The sequence below is a fragment of the Schistocerca nitens genome, chromosome 3 (genome assembly GCF_023898315.1).
Source record: "Schistocerca nitens isolate TAMUIC-IGC-003100 chromosome 3, iqSchNite1.1, whole genome shotgun sequence".
In the NCBI taxonomy this organism is placed as follows: Eukaryota; Metazoa; Arthropoda; class Insecta; order Orthoptera; family Acrididae; genus Schistocerca; species Schistocerca nitens.
In genome coordinates this window covers 792423858-792439803 of record NC_064616.1, presented here as the reverse complement: position 1 = coordinate 792439803, position 15946 = coordinate 792423858, and the positions used below count along the sequence as shown (strand labels likewise).

General features: G+C 42.7%; 1 protein-coding gene across 1 annotated transcript in view; it reads left to right on the top strand.

Annotated features, from left to right (window-relative positions):
• The window catches only part of LOC126249430 (homeobox protein Hox-B4), a 413208-nt gene that overhangs the window by 295116 nt on the left and 102146 nt on the right, over window positions 1–15946 (top strand). The gene's annotated exons all lie outside the window — the stretch shown is intronic.

The window sequence follows — 15946 nt, the reverse complement described above, 5'->3', positions numbered from 1 at the left end:
TAGAAGATGCGACAAACCCACTAAAGAGCCATCCTACATTACACCTGTCCGTCCTCTGCTGGAATATTGCTGCGCGGTGCGGGATCCTTACTAGGTAGGATTGACGGAGGACATCGGAAAAGTACAAAGAACGGCAGCTCGTTTCGTGTTATCGCGCAATAGGGGTGAGAGTGTCACTGATATGATACGCGAGTTGGGGTGGCAGTCATTGAAACAAAGGCGGTTTTCTTTGCGGCGAGATCTATTTACGAAATTTCTATCACCAACTTTCCCTTCCGAATGCGAAAATATTTTGTTGATACCCACCTACGTAGGGAGAAATGAGGATCATCATAATAAAATAAGAGAAATCAGAGCTCGAACGGAAATATTTAGGTGTTCCTTTCTCCCACGCGCCATTCGAGAGTGGAATGGTAGAGAAGTAGTATGAAAATGGTTCGATGAACCCTCTGCCAGGCACTTAAGTGTGAATTGCAGAGTAACCATGTAGAGGTAGATTTGTTTATCAACGCGATGACCGGTTTCAAACAGCTCCCCAGGATAATTCATTTTGTGCTTACCGCTTCATCTCTTCCTAACTGATGTAGCGTCCCTCTACTAGAGATTGCTTACCGTAGTGTAGCCTTGTTCTGCTTCGACAACTTTAACCATTCATCACCACCCACACCCTCCACTCCCAATACCTGTGCTGCAACTCTCTTCGAGGGCGGCAAACTGTTATCGCCACATTAGAATTACGAGTAGGTAGTAGTAGTTGTTGGTGCCCTCAGAAAGCGTCTTCGTATCTGCATAACTACCGCAACCTACGTCCATTTGAACCTGCTTAGTGTATTCCAGAATTAGGTTAATTAGAGATTAACAAGCCTTTCGAGCTAGCAATGATATTACGATATTAATTAATTTTGACTATAACTTCATTCACGATTGTAAGTACTTTGCGAGGGGGAACGAGTGTATCAAATAAACAGCAATGATACCGTGATATACATTCCATACTTTTTGCTGGTCGTAATTTGCCGTTGTAAGGAAGCTCTTTGTGCTAAATTTGAACGGACTTTCGCTCTCGAATATACCAGGGAGCTCCATATAAGCCATTATGACAGTTAGTCCGCAGCTCGTGGTCGTGCGGTAGCGTTCTCGCTTCCCACGCCCGGGTTCCCGGGTTCGATTCCCGGCGGGCTCAGGGATTTTCTCTGCCTCGTGATGACTGGGTGTTGTGTGACGTTCTTAGGTTAGTTAGGTTTAAGTAGTTCTAAGTTCTAGGGGACTGATGACCATAGATGTTAAGTCCCATAGTGCTCAGAGCCATTTGAACCATTTAGCCATTATGACAGTTAGAAGAACCTAGTGCTGGCAACCTAACGTAACCGATCACGCCTCCCAAAACAGTGTAGATGAGCACATTTAGGTTGGCTTTCTTCGAAACCCGTGTTTTAAATAACAACCACAGCAAAAGGTCTGCGTCACTGAAACTAACATTCTTCTGCCATCAGGACGCGTTTCCGTGGCTGGTACAGTAGTCTCCAGATCATACGGCCCTATCGTTTAGGTGCCATGTTGAGACAGTTGAACTGAGTAATACATGTACCAGAAGGTCGACGAAAGATGTCGATTAATTGGAGGAAAACTGAATGATATTGTTGTTCGCTAGTATCGACATCAGAACAGGGCAGCACAAATGTTCACAGGTTTGTCTGACCTGTGAGATAGCGTCACAGAGGAAGAAACTGAACCTGCAGACACTTTAAGATAGACACAAACTATCTTGAGGAAGTCTAATTACAAATTTCAGCAGCTAGCTTTAAATGATGAAACTACACTCCTGGAAATTGAAATAAGAACACCGTGAATTCATTGTCCCAGGAAGGGGAAACTTTATTGACACATTGCTGGGGTCAGATACATCACATGATCACACTGACAGAACCACAGGCACATAGACACAGGCAACAGAGCATGCACAATGTCGGCACTAGTACAGTGTATATCCACCTTTCGCAGCAATGCAGGCTGCTATTCTCCCATGGAGACGATCGTAGAGATGCTGGATGTAGTCCTGTGGAACGGCTTGCCATGCCATTTCCACCTGGCGCCTCAGTTGGACCAGCGTTCGTGCTGGACGTGCAGACCGCGTGAGACGACGCTTCATCCAGTCCCAAACATGCTCAATGGGGGACAGATCCGGAGATCTTGCTGGCCAGGGTAGTTGACTTACACCTTCTAGAGCACGTTGGGTGGCACGGGATACATGCGGACGTGCATTGTCCTGTTGGAACAGCAAGTTCCCTTGCCGGTCTAGGAATGGTAGAACGATGGGTTCGATGACGCTTTGGATGTACCGTGCACTATTCAGTGTCCCCTCGACGATCACCAGCGGTGTACGGCCAGTGTAGGAGATCGCTCCCCACACCATGATGCCGGGTGTTGGCCCTGTGTGCCTCGGTCGTATGCAGTCCTGATTGTGGCGCTCACCTGCACGGCGCCAAACACGCATACGACCATCATTGGCACCAAGGCAGAAGCGACTCTCATCGCTGAAGACGACACGTCTCCATTCGTCCCTCCATTCACGCCTGTCGCGACACCACTGGAGGCGGGCTGCACGATGTTGGGGCGTGAGCGGAAGACGGCCTACCGGTGTGCGGGACCGTAGCCCAGCTTCATGGAGACGGTTGCGAATGGTCCTCGCCGATACCCCAGGAGCAACAGTGTCCCTAATTTGCTGGGAAGTGGCGGTGCGGTCCCCTACGGCACTGCGTAGGATCCTACGGTCTTGGCGTGCATCCGTGCGTCGCTGCGGTCCGGTCCCAGGTCGACGGGCACGTGCACCTTCCGCCGACCACTGGCGACAACATCGATGTACTGTGGAGACCTCACGCCCCACGTGTTGAGCAATTCGGCGGTACGTCCACCCGGCCTCCCGCATGCCCACTATACGCCCTCGCTCAAAGTCCGTCAACTGCACATACGGTTCACGTCCACGCTGTCGCGGCATGCTACCAGTGTTAAAGACTGCGATGGAGGTCCGTATGCCACGGCAAACTGGCTGACACTGACGGCGGCGGTGCACAAATGCTGCGCAGCTAGCGCCATTCGACGGCCAACACCGCGGTTCCTGGTGTGTCCGCTGTGCCGTGCGTGTGATCATTGCTTGTACAGCCCTCTCGCAGTGTCCGGAGCAAGTATGGTGGGTCTGACACACCGGTGTCAATGTGTTCTTTTTTCCATTTCCAGGAGTGTAGAAACGCACTAGAACTTCCTACTTATCGCTCACCTAGGGATCGTAAGGACAAGATTATAAATTAATTGCAACTCATGCAGAGGCGCTTAAAACGTCATTCTTTCTGTGCTCCAGACGTGAACAGAACTGGAATAAGTCCAAATAACTGATACAGTAGGAAGTACCTTCTACTATACACTTTACAGTGACTTGCAGAGGACGGTTGTATACGTAAATGTAGAAATCAGATCAATCGGAATTACGAATGCAACTCGTTATTACGATCGCATTCGGACGACCGATGCCATCATACTGCCGCTACAGAATTTTTGGGTCTTTATCAAAATATGCATATTACATTGAGTTTGTAGTCCACTCTCAATGAAGTACATTTCCGCTACGTCTTCGCGTCGTTAATGTATCATGCACTATACTGTCAGTTGGTTGGTTGGTTTGTGGGATTAAAGGGACCAGACTGCTACACACTGTCAGTGTGAGGACAAAGTTACACCACACCTACAGTATGATGCTTTATGCGCTGTGAGGGCAGGGAGCAGGACAGTGGATGATTCACGCAGTTGTACACGCGATTTCGCCTTTTCACATCCCCCCCCCCCCCCCCCCCAGATTACCAAATCGGCGATTGCTTAATCCCTCAGGGCGTAACATATTAACTGATCCCTTTTTTCAGTGAAGTTATGCCCTAAATATATTTCCTCCCAAATTTGATTCAGTAACTCTTCATTAGTTATTCGATTTGCGCATCTAATCTTCAAAAATGTCCAAAACTGTCTTCTTAACACATAAATCTATATTCTATTTTAACAAACGTATTTCAGAAACACTTTCGTATTGATAGTCTGCGTTTTACAACTTTTATACTTCGTCCATCATCAGTTTTTGTGCTACTCAATAGCAAAACTCATCTACTACTCTTCGTACCTCCTTTCCTAATCTAATTCAATGAGCGTCGCCTAAGTTACTTTATTGCATTCCATTACCTTTGTTTCACTATTGTTGATGTTATTCTTATGACCTGTTTTCAAGACACCATCTATTCCTTTGAGCTTATTTTTCAAGTCCTTTTTCATCTCTGAGAGAATTAAGACGTCATCGACATATCTGAAGTTTTTATCCCTTCTCCTGGACTTTAATTACTTTCCAAAGTTTCTTTATGGTTTTCTATACTGCTCGCTTAATGTATTGTTGTTGTGGTCTTCAGACTGATTTGAAGCAGCTCTCCAAGCTATTCTATTGTGTACAAGCCTCTTCAGCTCCAGGTAACTACTGCAATCAACATGCTATTGATTCTGCTTACGGCATTCGTCCTTTGGTCTCCCTCTACAATTTTTACTCCCCACTTCCCAACTGTTGAGCTCTTGATGTCTTCGAAAGTGTCGGAAGTTATCAATGGCTAATTCAAGGCAAGGGATAAGGGGAATAGAGGACCCACAGTTCCGGTAATAAGAGAACGCTGTAACTGATAAATAGTAGGTTGTTAGTTCACGTTATGGCCGAAATAACAAACTTATCTGAAGGTCACTGATAAGGACTTTCCGATGTGAGGTGACACACTTGTGCAAGTTAGATTAAATATCACACCCATCCTTCCCACAAAATCATCCCTGGTCTACCCACACACTTAAGGCAATTGTATAAGGTATATTCAAGGTCATACATGACTTTATACCGATCATGTGAAGCAAAATTGGCGGGAAACCCCAATCCGCCCCCTTCGCCTCCTCCCCACACACACCTCCTCCCTGGTCCAATAAGATTTTAACACACCCCTGCATTTATAACTAGAGCACTTGAGTGGGTGGCATCATCATGAAACTGTGCAACGCAGGGAGACGATCATAATTTGGTTATATCTTAGTAATAAATCGTATTGTAATTATGTTGAGTCATGTCACGCGAGGTCGAAGGAGTGGATGATTGTTAATAACAAATTAAATTTATATTATGTGATTCTCGCCATTCGAGTCACCAGCTGAAACTACACCCAGAAATATAAGTAACAACTCTTATTTTTCATCTTTTCCCATATATTCCACAATTTTACCTATGTTTCCCTGTTTTTTACAATTTTTCATATTTTTTCACATTCTTACATATTTTCCCATGTTTTCCTCAATTTTACGTATTTTTCCAAACAAGAGAGCGTAGTCCCACTGTTCTCGACGTCGCGTCAACATAGCGTTCGTCACGCCATGTCACATCGACATCACGATGACCGTAGCAAATCACCATACGTTATGAGCTCAAAAGTATCCGAATGATCTGAATTACTTATCATTACTAATCCATCACTAGTGTGTATATCTGATGCCAGAGTGAATGTGTTAAAAAATGAACCTATTTCCCTATTATACATCTACAGCTTCATGATTAATCTGTAATTCACACTTAAGTGCCTGTCAGAGGTTTCTTATAACCACTTTCAGACCATTTCTCTACCACTCCACTCCTAACAGCGCACCGGAGAAATGAGCACTTGAAACTTTCTGCACGAGCTCCGATTTCCCTTATTTTATTGCGATGATCATTTCTCCCTATGTAGTTGGGTGATAATAAAATATTTTCACATTCAGAAGAGAAAGTGGTGATTGGAATGTAGGAAAAGATCTGGCCACAAGAAAACGGCTTTGAATCAAAGCAGCATGGAGTTCAGTAGGACTAGGAGCAGCTCATCGGGTGTACACAGTTTCATTACGTTGTTTAGTATTGTGCTATTTAACTTACTTCTGTGTCGAAGTGAACAGTAGCTGATTATTATCTGTTTCTTCCAGTACTATTAATTTTTTTGTAAGGGCTCTTGCATTTGTGATTATTTGCTTTCATTGAGTTCAATTTCCTGATTTAAGTTACACTGCTTGTGGTTCAGACAATAACTGGTTCATCTACATCTACATATATACACCGCTAGCCACCAAGCGGTGTGTGGCGGAGGGCACAATTCGCGCCAAAGTCATATTTCCCCCCCTCTGTTCCACTCTCTGATCGCGCGAGGGAAAAACGACTGTCTGAACGCCTCAGCAGGAGCTCTAATATCCCTTATCTTTGAATGGTGATCATTGCGCGATTTAGAAGTTGGTGGTAGTAATATGTGCTCTACATCCTCGGTGAAGATCGGATTTCGGAATTTAGTGAGCAGCCCCTCCCGTTTGGTGCGCCGTCTATCTGCAAGAATGTCCCACTTCAAACTTTCTATGAGCTTCATAACGCTCTCGCGATGGCTAAATGTACCAGTCACGAATCTTGCCGCTCTTCTTTGTACCTTCTCGATCTCTTGAATCAGACCCAACTGGTAAGGGTCCCATACAGACGAACAAAACTAATACTGGACGAACTAACGTATTGTAAGCAATTTCCTTTGCTGAAGTACTGCATCACTTCAGGGTTCTACCAATAAACTGCAATCTAGAGTTTGCCTTACCTGTTACTTGTGTAATCTGATCATTGCATTTGAGATCATTTCGGATAGTCACATCCAGATACTTGATGGACGTTACCGCTTCCAAACACTGGCCATTTATTTTGTACTCGTACATTAATGGGAATTTTCGATTTGTTATACGTAGTAGGTTACACTTACTAATATTGAGAGATAACTTTCAGTCATTACCACGCATTAATTTTCTGCAAATCCTCATTGATTTGTTCACAACTTTCGTGTGATACTACTTTCCTGTAGACTACAGCATCATCGGCAAACAGTCTAATGCGGCTGTCAATACCATCAACCAGATCGCTTATGTAAATCGTAAAAAGCAGCGGACCTATTACGCTGCCCTGGGGCACACCTGAAGTTACGCTTGCTTCAGTTGAAGTCAACCCGTTCAGGACGACATACTGCTCTCTGTCTGTAAGAAAACTTTCTGTCCTACCGCATATGTCATCGGATAGACCATAAGCGCTCACTTTTTTGAGTAAGCGACAGTGCGGAACTGAGTCGAACACCTTTCAAAAGTCTCGCATGACCGCTGCTTCCTAAAACCGTGCTGCTTTCTGGCTGGCTCTGAGCACTATGCGACTTAACTTCTGAGGTCATCAGTCGCCTAGAACTTAGAACTAATTAAACCTAACTAACCTAAGGACATCACACACATCCATGCCCGAGGCAGGATTCGAACCTGCGACCGTAGCGGTCGCTCGACTCCAGACTGTAGCGCCTAGAACCGCACGGCCACTGCGGACGGCTGCTGCTTTCTGCAGATGAGCTTCTCAGAGTCTAGAAAGATCATTATGTCTGAACACAAAATATGTTCCATGATTTTACAACAAATCGATGTCAGTGAAATTGGCCGGTATTTTGTGCATCCTGTTTTCTACCCTTTTTATAGATTGCTATGACCTGGGCCTTCTTCCAGTCCCGTGAACTTTCCGCAGTTCCAATGATCTCTAATAGATGATGGATAAGAATAGTGCTATATTTGTAGCATAGTCAACATACAATCCTACGGGGCCAGATGCCTTCCTAGCGTCTAAGGATCTTAACTGTTTTATAATCCCAGATACACTAAACACTATGTCAGCCATCCTTGCCTTTGTTCGATAATTGAAAGGGGGTATGCTGCTGCAGTCCTCTACCGTAAACGAGTTTTTGAAAGCTAGGTTTAGAATTTCGGCCTTCTGTTTATCATCGTCAGTTACATTACCCGTACTCTCAGCAAGAGAAGGTATTAAATTATTTGTAACGTTCTTAGATTTTACGTACGACCAAAATTTTTTGTGGTTATTTTTAGAATCTGCAGATAAAATATTGCTTTCAAATTCGTTAAAACAATCTCTCATTGTCCTTCTGACAGTTGCTTTCATTTCGCATAATTTCTGTTTGTCAGCGGGGCAGTGACTACGTTTATAGCGACTGTGCAAAATTCTCTGCTTTCTCAGCAACTTCCTAATGTTTGTTGTATCAAGGTGGCTCCTTTCCCTCCCCTGTATTTTTGTTAGGCACATACTTCTCTAGCACATGGTGGGCAATACCTCTAAATTCCGACCAAAGATCGATAGGGACTGAACTTGTGGTATAAGGTTGCAGGGTAGCTAGTCACTTTCCGTAAACAGCTGGAAGATTGGAAGATGTGTTGGCCATGGTTGATAGGCTTCAGCCTGCTGCCCTGGGTTGCAGTAGCATTGGGCATGTGATACGAAGTCTGGGGCCTATAGCACTGCCTGGGATCCATGTTGCCACTGACTCTTCCGATTCGCACTTCCCGGCTGGTTACCTGAAGGAGTGGTGGCATCATGACCTTGTGGGCGAACAACTACTGGATTTCTGGGCTCAGTTCGAACTGGGACTCATCACGGAAGATAATTCTGCTCCAGTCAATGAGCTTCCACGCCGATTAAGTGTCTGGACACGCCCCAGACTGCGATGGGGTACCAACCTGACTATCACCCACCATATGGTCAGACAACGAGTACTAATGGTCTCGGATGCTACTTCTTTTTATAGCCGGACCGCTTTGGTTGTGACCCGTAGCGCCCTTAAAGCACAGCGGAACATCGACGATATTCTACTCCCCGTTGAGTTGACCTTCATGGCAAGCCTTCCTGGGCTTACGTTTCAGTAACAAAATGCCCTTCCGCACCCGAGCGAAAGTTGCTACAGCTTGTCTTTGTGCTAGTTAAACCTCACCTTGGCCAGAAAGATCGGCGGATCTCTCCCTTGTTGAGGAGGTTTGGAACATTAGGGGCAGGGCGGAATTTGGGACAAAAATCCCTCAGCAGGACATCCAACAAGTCTATCAGTTAATGCCAAGCCTAATAACTGCTTACATAAGGTCCAGAGGTGATCCAACGTGTTACTGATTTGCTCAGTTTTAAAGCCCTTTGTCTTGAACTACTCATCCAATTTTTCCGAAGTTGTAATCTTTAACTTGTATGTGCGTGTACGTCACATATATGGATCTCCGTCCATTCAGATAATTCCTTCGTAATGTGTCGAGTGGCTTTTTTTTTTTTTTTTTTTTTTTTTTTTTTTTTTTTTTTTTTTTTAGAGTGTATTTTCGCATTCAGGGGAGAACGTTGGAAATTTAAATTTCTTGAGAAGATCTCACCGTAACGAAAATCCGCAAACCTTTTGGTAGAGATCTTTCTTCGAGAAAGCGTCTGTATATGATTACTAAGTATAAGGATACTGTATCAGCTTACTCTGAAAGGAACGTAATTGGTATAGTACCTGCACCGGGAAACTAGGCTTAATTAAGTGATTTAAGCTGCTTGGCTACACGGTGGACACCTAATTCTAAGTTAATCATGTTACCAGCTGTTCTTGAACGCATTCTGGAAGATTTACTTCATCTTCTTCGGTGAAGGAATTTCAGAAATCTGTGAGTAATAACAAGGCTTTAATAGCGCTGTCATTGGTAATATTACCATTGGTATTGTGCAGAGAAGATATTGATTGTGTCTTCCCGCTGTAGTACTTTACATACGACTAGGTTTTTTGGTTTTTTTTTTGTTTTACATTTTCTGCCAGATTTCGAGACAGAGTTTCGCTATGGAACTTGTTAAAAGCATCTCGCATTGAAGTCCACGCTAAATTTCGAGCTTCAGTAAAATATCGCCTGTGGTCGGCCTTGTATGTTTTTTAAATTTGCCATGTTTTTTTCGTGGCTTCTGAAACGGTGTTCTCACCTATTTTGTGTAGCATGGGGTATCAATACCTTGTTTTATTAATTTGTTTAATTTTTTCGTTTTAAATCTCTCAATTGCCGCAGATACTATTTCTTTGCCTATAAGCTACATCTGGTCAACACTTACATAGTTAGCTGCGATGGAGCGGAGACTGTCTCTTAAGAAAGCGTTAAGCGAATTTTTATCTGCCTTTTTAAACTAATATATTTGACGTTTACTTATGGTTGATTTGCATGTTACAGTGGTCAGTTTCGTCACAATGACACTGTGGTCAGTAATCCTTGTATGCCTCATGATGCTCCTATTTGCTCAGGATAATTTGCTGCTAAGAGGTCAAGTACTTTTACGCAACTGTTTTCACTTCTAGTGTGATGCTGAACTAAATGCTCAAAATAATTTTCGGAGTACAGTTTCTATTCGATATTTTATACCTACCACCAGTTTTGCAAATGTATTTACGCCAATTGTCAGCTCGAATTATAATTGTAGTGGGGTACATATTTCAGATGATGCTGAATAAGTTTTCTTTGAACTGTTCAGCAACAGAATCATCTGAGTCTGGGAGACAGTAAATGAAGTCCCGGCGGAGGTTCGAGTCCTCCCTCGGGTATGGGTGTGTGTGTTTGTTCTTAGGATAATTTAGGTTAAGTAGTGTGTAAGCTTAGGGACTTATGACCTTAGCAGTTAAGTCCCATAAGATTTCACACACATTTGAACATTTTTTAACAGTAAAAGAAAACAATTATTAAGTTACTCAGTTTGTCAGTTATAACACCTACCTATACTAAAACGAACTATGTACCTCAATTTCGCTACAAGAGACACTATTTCTACTAGCTATAAACATGCATCCACCAACTGAATTTAATCTGTTGTTTTTTAACACTGTTGAGTACTTTGTAAAAATATCTGGTGAACTTATCCTCAGATTTCGTTATCTGTAGCAATTTGAGCTTCATTGCTGTCTATTAGCGCTTGTATGTCTGGGTGTCACAAAAAATGTTCAAATGTGTGTGAATTCCTAAGGGACCAAACTGCTGAGGTCATTGGTCCCTAGACTTACACACTACTTAATCTAATTTAAACTAGCTCATGCTTAGAACAACGCACACACCCACCCACGCCCGAGGGAGGACTCGAACATACGGCGGGAGGGACCGCGCAATCCTTGACATGGCGCCTCAAACCGCTCATCCACTCCGTGCGGCTTTGGTTCTTTCCTGACACAGATACGACATTTTATAACTACAATAATGACTATGTGATCAAAAGTATCCGGACACTTGGCTGAAAATGACCCACAAGTTCGAGGCGTCCTCCATCTGTAATGCTGGAATTCAATATGGTGTTGGCCCACCCTTAGCCTTGATAACAGCTCACGCAGGCATACGTTCATTCAGGTGCTGGAAGATTTCTTAGGGAATGGCAGCCCATTCTTCACGGAGTGCTGCACTGTGTGGAGGTATCGACGTCGGTCGGTGAGGCCTGGCTCGAGGTCGGCGTCCCAGAACATGCCAAAGGTGTTTTATAGGATTCAGATCAGGACTCTGTGCAGGTCAGTCCATTACAAGGATGTTATTGGCATGTAACCACACAACCACAGGCCGTTGATTATGAAAAGATGCTCGATCGTGTTGAAAGATGCAATCGCTATCTCCGAATTCCTCTTCAACATTGGGAAGCAAGAAGATGATTAAAACACCAATGTAGGCTTGTGCTGTGGTAGTTCCACGCAAAACAATAAGGGGTGCAAGCCCCTCCATGAAAAACACGACCACACCATAACACCACCGCCTCCGAATTTTACTGTTGGCGCTACATACACTGGCAGATGAGGTTCACCGGGCATTCGCCATACCCACACCCTGCCATCGAATCACCACATTGTGTACCGTGATTTGGCACTCCACACAACGTTTTTCCACTGTTCAATCGTCCAATGTTTACTTTCCTTACATCAAGCGAGGCGTCGTTTGATATTTACTGGCGTCATGTGTGGCTTATGAGCAGGCGCTCCACCATGAAATCCAAGTTTTCTCACCTCCCGTCTAACTGTCTAGTACTTGCAGTGGATCCTGATGCAGTTTGGAATTCCTTTGTGACGGTCTGGATAGACGTCTGCATATTACACATAACGACCCTCTTCAACTGTCGGCCGTCTATGTCAGTTAACTGACGAGGTCGGCCTGTAAGCTTTTGTGCTGTACGTGTCCCTTCACGTTTCCACTTCACTACCACATCGGAAACAGTGGACTTAAGGATGTTTAAGCGTGTGGAAATGTTGCGTATAGACGTATGACACGAGTGACATCCAATTACCCGACCACGTTCGAAGTCCGTGAGTTCCGTGGAACGCCACATTCTGCTCTCTCACGATGTCTAATGACTACTGAAGTCGCTGATATGGAGTACCTGGCAGTAGGTGGCAGCACAATGCACCTAATACGAAAAACGTATGTTTTTGGGGGTGTCGGGATACTTTTGATCACATAGTATATGTCTACCCTCTTCCTGTTTTCGTCCTGAACCCTTTGAGACTGAAGCCTTTTCTATAATCTCCCAAGAGCCTCTAATTTAAAAAGACGCCCCAGTCCATTCGGCAAAGCCCCTGCTACCCGTGGGTGGTGGACTACTGAAGTATTAAGTGGAACGCAGTCCCATCACCCTATGGCACAAGTTGAGAAATCTGCAAACCCCAAGGTCTGAGCTGCTGATTCAGATGCTCCACTCGACTCCATACCAAAGGTCCGCAATCGCTCCTGTTCACGATGCTACAGATCTCTGCCATAACCTCGCAAGCGAGAATAGCTGTCTTTATCACTTCAGCTATTATTTCCGTATGTTGGTCTACCTGTCATGATCCAATTAACATGATGTGTGTATCTATAGTTCCCGTAACAGCATACACCCCAAATGCATACTCCACCATCGTAGGAAAGAATATTTAGCGATTACTGCAGCGCGTTATCCTAACAAAATACATCGATAAACAAGAAGTACAGCATCACAAAACAATATAATCAATATACCAAATACGCAGTGGTTACATTCTTCCTGGATTAGGAGTGTGTAAAGTCATGATAGCGAATCACTGAAGCAATTACAAAGACCACGTAGCCCTGTTTGCCGCCCTCTGTGCTGCCCAGTGCCACAATGCAGCATGGCTGCATGCCCTGCTATACTCGTTGGCGCACCGCTATCTCTCCCTGCCATAGAACTAATTACATGAAGTCACATCACTTGAGTTCTATTACGTCATTTAAGGCACCAGTAGAAATCGCACCCAGGTAGATATGGAAGTACTTTCATCCCACAATATTTCTGATTAATCCATAGTTTCGAAACATTTTCGTATTTCGGGTCAATATCATGATGTTTTCAGCAAATCACAATGCATACATCATACTCCCAATTTACTTATCACTGATAAGCTACGACTCTGTTACTAGTGTTGTGATATCACAGTGTTAAAAACTGCCATATTCATCATTTTCTCTTGGCATCATAATAAATTCTGTAAACACTACCGATTTCTAAGCAAAGATAATGTATAAGGAATACCACGCTGGAAAAGATAAATTCATGACGAGTTATCATTGCATAACTACACTGCATGACACGAGTAAAATTCTGAGGCTCCCAGACAAAGATGTAGTGCTTATTGATTCATATAACTTAGTAGCTTTTTTTTTTCAGTATGTTACTATATCCACACATCTAACTGAACTGTATGCGTTCATCACCTCGGTGTGATTAGCCTCACTTTAACACCTAGCAGAAATGCTGCAGATCGATGTACGTATAAGCCCTCGAAAACCAAGTTATATAATTGTTTGGGTAATAATCATCTCTAACCTGGCAATTGCGCAGAGTGGTCGCCATGTCACAGATTGCACAGCCCCTCCCACTGGAAGTTCGAGTCCTCCCTTGGGCATGGGTGTCTGTGTTGTTCTTAGCATAAGTTAGTTTAAATAGTGTGTAAGTCTATGGACCGATGACCTCAGCAATTTGGTCCCTTAGGAATTCACACACATTTGAACATTTGACCTATTACTTGGCACAGAAGACGTTGCTATGGAAATTCAAGTCAAGAGAATCTCATCTAGGCAAACTGCACAGCATGTCATAGTTTCCGGTACTACTACCTTTACTTAGCAAACATAGTACAAAGCAGCAGAAGCTGGTTCATTTCTCGACAGAGGAAGAGTAAGAAGAAGAAGAAGAAGAAGAAGAAGTAGAAGAAGTATCAGACTACTGAACACATTAAACGACTGGGATTATACTGTCCACAGATGGAACATGCTGACTCCAAACAGCTGCTTATCGGTTAATTTTTGAGCAGTGTATTCCAGAGAGCTCTAAAATTATCTCTACAGTTACCGAAGAAGATCACAGATGTCGTGCGTTAATAAGATCTTCCCTGACAAAAAACTGTGGTTCTTATTCTACTACATAAGACGCAGATCAGTGAGCAATAGACAATAATAGAGAAAGCAGTACAGCAGCTTCTCAAGGAAAGGCGGGCCGCGTGTGTAATAATAATATTGTGAACTGCCCACACTTTTGAATGTTAGACACTATTGCATGTGTTTTTTGTTGTTGTTGTTGTTGTAACGAATTTTACATGTGTAAAAAATGGACTTGCAAAAAGCAGAATTTTTTAAAATGTGAAATCAATCCACAATTGTCATTCATAGCGGCCTTCAGCCTGGAAACACGTAAGAACATTTTGTGTTTTATAGCGGTGTGCATACGAACTTTGGTTTCGAAAGATATTAAGGAAGCGCTCCTGAATCTGTGTAGAGAATTAATTCAATGCTGCAGCTAGCTGTCTGAGAGCATGTGAGACAAGCGTTATTGCCAAGAGATCTGAGGGGACCACTAACATATTCGAAATCATCCTGAGAAAAAAAATCACATGGTGGTAAAATGTTTCACTGAACAAGCTGTTTCCACAGTGCACTGGGGTGGGGCAGAGGGAATGGGAAGCTATATACCACTAGATGCTCATGTCTGTTAACAGTGTTTGGGCGTCGTAATAGCTGTTGCGCATCCCTGGCCTGATGCATAAGTATGAGGTTAGGACTTAATTTCTTGGGAGTCATTGTTAGGCCCTTCAGTACTGAGGGTTTTGATTGCTGGCCATACATATCGCATGGCTGCTGTATAAAAAAATTTCCAAATGGGTCCACTTTTAAAAATCAAATAATTTTTGTTTTTCTTTTTAAAAAATTCACACGTACTATGTTTATGTATTTCATTAAAATATAAATCAGTCAAATCTTGAAACATCCTGGCAGATTGAAATTGTGTGCTGGACCGACACTCGAACTCGGAACCTTTGCCTTTTGCGGGCAAGTGCTCTACCAACTGAGCCACCCAAGCACGATTCACGACCCATCCTCACATTTTCGTAGATTTATCAAATAAAACTTTTGATGTTTCTTTTAAAATAAATTTTATGTTAAAGTATTCTAACTCCTCCGAAACTTTGATGAGACCCATTTATATAGAATAAAATTTTTATTTTTTTCATCTGTTACATTTCTTTAAACATTTGATGTATTTTTATAAAGCAATTTAAATGTTCAATTTCGTGGCAATATATACACATTTTGAATTTACATATTCCACAATATTTTTCATGTTTCTCTCATTTTTAAATGACAATGATAAACTCGAATATTCATCAGTCAGAATTCATTGTCAATGATCTTCATAATAATATTTAGAAATTTACTTTCAGCACACACAAAGAATATAACTTATTATACATATATGTATTTGATATTCAATTAAATGAGGTCTACATGTTGTTTATAACCACCTTTTGTTCATTTCTGTCATGTATATTGTCAGTTAATATCTCAAATGAACAATTTTTACAAATCTTAGATTTTAAGGCCTACATTCATTAAGAAAAGAGTTTAATAGAAAAAACAAGAAATCAAAAATTTCTAAAGAAAATTTTACTAGAAAATTGAGTGATTAAATATATAAGGATAAACAATTTTTTAAAAAGTATTCCTTTACCTTATAATTTGGTATCCAACTATCTTGAAAATTATCAAAGCCAAGAAA